Consider the following 5,271-nt stretch of genomic DNA (forward strand, 5'->3'; position numbering starts at 1 on the left):
TACTAATTAACCACTTGCTAACCCACCGCAGGTGGCAGCTACAGGCACCGGGATGTACCCACACGTCGCTGCCTGTTTTGGGTGCAAGCTCCTTCCACCTACTCCCCTGTTATTGTACACAGCAAGAGTCTGTCAGCATATCCCAGCCAATTATTCATGGCTCGGAGCTGCTGATCAGCTGTGTCCAATCACAGCCCAGAGCTCTGTGTTGACAATCAACACAGCGCTCTGTACAGAGGGAAACGATCACGTGCAAAGCAGGGAAATGAAACAAATCAATTAGTAGTAAAAATCAGCATATCGCTTCTCGGCCCTTTGGCTAAGATCAAGTGTAGTATCTGTTTTATCAGTTTAATATCTGATATATTCCCCTATCTGGGGACCATATATTAAATGGATTTTTAGAACAAGGTGATGGAAGAAGAGCTTGCTCTGTCCACCGCACGCATCAACCTGGTATTGCAGTACCTCCAGGACTGGTGCAAAAAAAAAAAAAGAATCAGCACACATTACACTTTGTTAGACACACAGTTTACCCCTTGATTGCCCCATAGATGTTAACCCCTTCCCAGCCAGTGTCATCCGACTTTGAAGCCACACATCACAACATCAGCGCAGCTTGCAAATTACTTCTTTAATAGAAGTCAATGCAAGCTGCTCTAAAGTTGCCCCCAAGTAGTGCAGGAACCTTTTTCTAAGGTGGAGCGACTTGAGTCACTCTGATTAGAATGCTTTAATTGCACTGAATGGGGCGTGACTTGTAAGGCGACTAAGTCGCCTGACAAGTTGTCCCAGTGTGAACCATGCCTAAGTCGCTGATCGCCGCCAATACTAGGGTTCTACCTCTGTTAGAACTATGGTGGATGGGGGGTCTTGGAGAGCTGGGGTGGGAGGTGGAGTTAGCTGTTGGGAATAGAGGGGCAATGAAGGATTACATGTCATGTCAATTTGTACCTATGTCATTTGTTATGGTTTTGTTGTATATAAGTAAGGCCAGGGCTGTGTTTTGGCCTTGCTGTAGCGGCGCTGTTGTGTATGGGCATGCTTGGCAGAGAGTGGAGGGGCGTGTGTATGGGCATGCTTAGCAGAGCTCACGCCCCTCCACCCTCTGACAAGCATGCCCATACACAGCAGGGCCGCCCTACAGCAAGGCGGCTGCCGTGGGCTGCATGTGTGCGGGGGCGGGCGCGGGAGCCGGGAATCAGGAAGACGGGTGGGGGGACTTTCTCTCATGCGGGGGGCGGCGTGTGACTCATGCCCCCATAAGCGGCCGATGACTGGCGGAGGTGGAGCCTTATGCTCCGCCTACCCTCCTCAACACTGCTTGACCCTTCTCCTCGGCACAACAGGTAAAGTTATTGAAAAAAAGTATAAGAGTTTTATGGGAACAGTGTTGGCATTTGATGGCACAGTGGCTACAATTGATGGGGCACAGTGACAGCGTTTGATGGGGCACAATGGCTGCATTTAAAGGCACAGTGGCTGCAAATGATGGGGCACAGTGACAGCGTTTGATGGGGCACAATGGCTGCGTTTAAAGGCACAGTGGCTGCAAATGATGGGCACAGTGACACGTTTGATGGGGCACAATGGCTGCGTTTAAAGGCACAGTGGCTACAATTGATGGGGCACAGTGACAGCGTTTGATGGGGCACAATGGCTGCGTTTAAAGGCACAGTGGCTGTCAAATGATGGGGCACAGTGACAGCGTTTGATGGGGCACAATGGCTGTGTTTAAAGGCACAGTGGCTGCAATTGATGGGGCACAGTGACAGCGTTTGATGGGGCACAATGGCTGCATTTGATGGCACAGTGGCTGCAAATGATGGGCACAGTGGCTGCGTTTGGTGGGCACAGTGGCTGCGTTTGGTGGGCACAGTGGCTGTGTTTGGTGGGCACAGTGGCTGCAATTGATGGGCACAGTGGCTGTGTTTGGTGGGCACAGTGGCTGTGTTTGGTGGGCACAGTGGCTGCGTTTGATGGCACAGTGGCTGCGTTTGATGGCACAGTGGCTGCGTTTGATGGCACAGTGGCTGCGTTTATGTGGGGCACAGTGTCTGCGTTTGGTGGGGCACAGTGTCTGCGTTTGATGGGGCACAGTGGCTGCGTTTGGTGGGCACAGTGGCTGCAACTGATGGGCACAGTGGTTGCGTTTGGTGGGCACAGTGGCTGCGTTTGGTGGGCACAGTGGCTGCGTTAGATGGAACAGTGGCTGCATTTGATGGGGCACAGTGAGGCTGCAATTGATGTCTTTTTTTCTGAATTTCTTAGTTTGTTTGCACCCCCCCAAAAATTTTGAGCACCAGCCGCCACTGGCATGTGCAAAGTGCTCCATGCATGCTAAGATCAATGCAAACCCTTTAAACAGTCCACATTTAGTTGCAGTCTCCAGGGAGTGGGGAAGGGTACCTGTTCCCCCCTCCCCCCTGAAAGGTGCCAAATGAGCCTAAAGAGGAAGGGGTGTGGTTTACAGATGATAGGGAGGGTCTTAAACAGGAAGGGGTGTGGCCTCAGCAGCAAGGGATGGGTCGTATTTAAATTAGGGGGGTGCATGAGTTTAGTCAGGCCTAGGGCAGCACAAAACCTAAATACACCACTGAGTAAGGCTGAACTCACATGCTTTACTATTATACATATATGGTCTTCCGTGTGTAAACAGCCGGCTTTTCCCCTCTTGTGGAGATGGGTGGGTCCCTAATTTCTAAAAAAGTTTTTATATACTCATACATACATAACCCATGTTATCCATATTTTGTGCTTTCTCAATTTATGGATGTGCCCATATGGGCAACTAGTGTGGATTCATTCTGGATTGTCTGCCAGGGGGTCTCCTATGTTTGGGTAGTATGATGGGCCAGTTAGAATTTATGCATTTGTGCCTGCGGTGCTGGGCCTCCTCCTCTTTGGCGATCTTGCTGTCTGTATTTGTCCCCCCAGGCGGGTGGTGATTTTTCTCCAGGGCGGAGGGCAGGTCCTGTTGTGTTCTCTTGCTCCTTGTGGCCTTCTATTGGCTGGCAGATGAGCAGGATTATATATTTTTCCCATGGTGCCCTAATTGGCTGTGTGGTTTATGCCTTAGGGTCCCTTGCTTATGACACGGTGTTCGCGCACGCGCGGTGCATCATTTACAGCGCCAACTTTGATTTCTCCACCTGGATATACAACCTGGCATCTTTATCATGCCATGAGATAGGCCCCGCCTTATGCCCTATTTAGGACTCGTCATTGCATGAGGAGATTGAGGAGTCACATTATCGTTGAGGCCTTGAGGAATGCCATACTGGGACCCCGAAACTGACACGCTGTATTACATATTTTAACACTGCTTTCCACCCTACACGTGGTGAGTGGATCCAACACCACACACTTTGGGTAAGCATTTGGGTTTTGGATAGATTTATATGCTTACTTGATTTGGGTATACTATCATCTATTATATGAGGGTGTAACAAGGAGTATGGGTAATTTCCCTGCTACTGCTAATAACCATAGCCAGTATGAATGACCGTAGTTGATATGTTTCTCAAATTTGGGAATAGAGGTGTAGTTTGTATTTATAAAGGGTCCCACACAAAGCTACCCTCTTGGCATCTGGCATTAGGATCTCTGTATGATTCTTTCAGGTATTCACTTACATTAGGATCTCTGTATGATTCTTTCAGGTATTCACTTACAACTGTGAATGGGAGCTTGCTTTCCTTAAAAAGATCCTTCGTGGACTATCCCATGTGACCGGAGGTTGGCAGCAGCTGGCTGTAGGAGGACCATGTATTGTGATTCTATTTACATGCTTTTGTATAAACTCTGAGGTTTGTGGCAACAAATCATCAAACCATTATACTCATTGAATGAATTGAGACTAAAACTGATGTTTACAATATCTCTTATTCTAGTGTTCAACTACAATGTACTTTCCTGAAGAAGCGGGCTATGTCACACGAAAGGCAAACTACGTCAAAGCTACAGCAAGTCTGTTCCCTACTGCAGTGGGGGTTTTAACATTAAGAGGAGCATTACATTGCTATTTGTGTGTGTGATATATGTGTATGTTTTTCATATTTTAAAACTGTATTAATAAATCTTTTGATACCTTTTACTCCTATTGGTACCTGTAAAGTCCTACCAATTTAGTATGTTAGGGTTTTTTGTGTACTAAATGGACAACTTTGTGAAAAAAATGTGTTTTAATTTTCTTTACACATTTTCCAAAAACTTGTGGAAAAAAAGACTCATTATGCCTCATAGAATATACGTTGGGGCGTTTGCTTTCCATTGTCCTTATGCTCCTAGAATGCCTGAAGGTGCTACTTGGATGTTGGGCCTCTATATGTGGCCAGGCTGTGTAAAAGTCTCACACATGTAATATTGCTATACTCAGGAGGAGTAACAGAATGTATTATGGGGTGTATTTTGTATGTACATGCCATGTGTTAAAAATATCTTATAAATGGACAACTTTGTGTAAAAATAAAATGCATTTTAACTCTCTTTCCACATTTTCCAAAAACTTGTGGAAAAAAATGACATGTTTAAAAGACTCATTATGCCTTATGAAATATACGTTGGGGTGTTTGCTTTCCAAAATGGGGTCATTTTGTGGGTGTTTTCATTGTCCTGGTGCTCTGGGGACTTCCAAAGTGTGATAGGTTGTCAGGAAATTAGATGTGTAATGTATGCTCCTAGAACGCCTAAAGGTGCTACTTGGATGTTGGGCCTCTATATGTGGCCAGGCTGTGTAAAAGTCTTACACATGTGGTATCACCATACTCAGGAGGAGTAGCAGACTGTGTTTTGTTTCAAGTATGCATATGCCGTGTGAGAGAAATAACCTGTTAATATGACAATTTTGTGGAAAAAAATCTTCATTTTGCAAAGAATTATGGGTAAAGATTATGTAATGAAAATGTCCCTGCACTCCGCTTGAGTGCTTTCGTCATATACCACTTCCTCTCAGTCTGAATATAGATATCAGATATTCCAACCACTCACAAGCACAAAACAAGACGAAACTTGTTTGATTGCTGAACATGGACTCTTTTATTAGAACCAAAATACAAGTCTTATATACAGTAGAAGAGGAGACACCCCCTCCTGCTCATATTACTCTAACAATACACCTGTAACCAGAAACAGAATTAACATAAGCTAATTAACTAATCCCTTAAAGCAGCCAATGTGACTCCGAGCCCTCCTGAGCATTGTTATGATTAATCAGGATTTCACTACAGGTCAGACTTGTTGTCACCAAGCTTCACACATTAGTATAAACAC

At 45.8% G+C, this 5,271-nt stretch overlaps 1 non-coding gene across 1 annotated transcript; it reads left to right on the forward strand.

Moving 5' to 3' along the window:
* The first annotated feature begins 299 nt into the window (after positions 1–299).
* Positions 300–490, forward strand: LOC141141789 (U2 spliceosomal RNA). The gene has a single exon (XR_012244234.1). It is a non-coding gene; the product is annotated as a U2 spliceosomal RNA (small nuclear RNA).
* Positions 491–5,271: the final 4,781 nt, after the last annotated feature.

The sequence above is a fragment of the Aquarana catesbeiana genome, linkage group LG04, assembly GCF_042186555.1.
Source record: "Aquarana catesbeiana isolate 2022-GZ linkage group LG04, ASM4218655v1, whole genome shotgun sequence".
In the NCBI taxonomy this organism is placed as follows: Eukaryota; Metazoa; Chordata; class Amphibia; order Anura; family Ranidae; genus Aquarana; species Aquarana catesbeiana.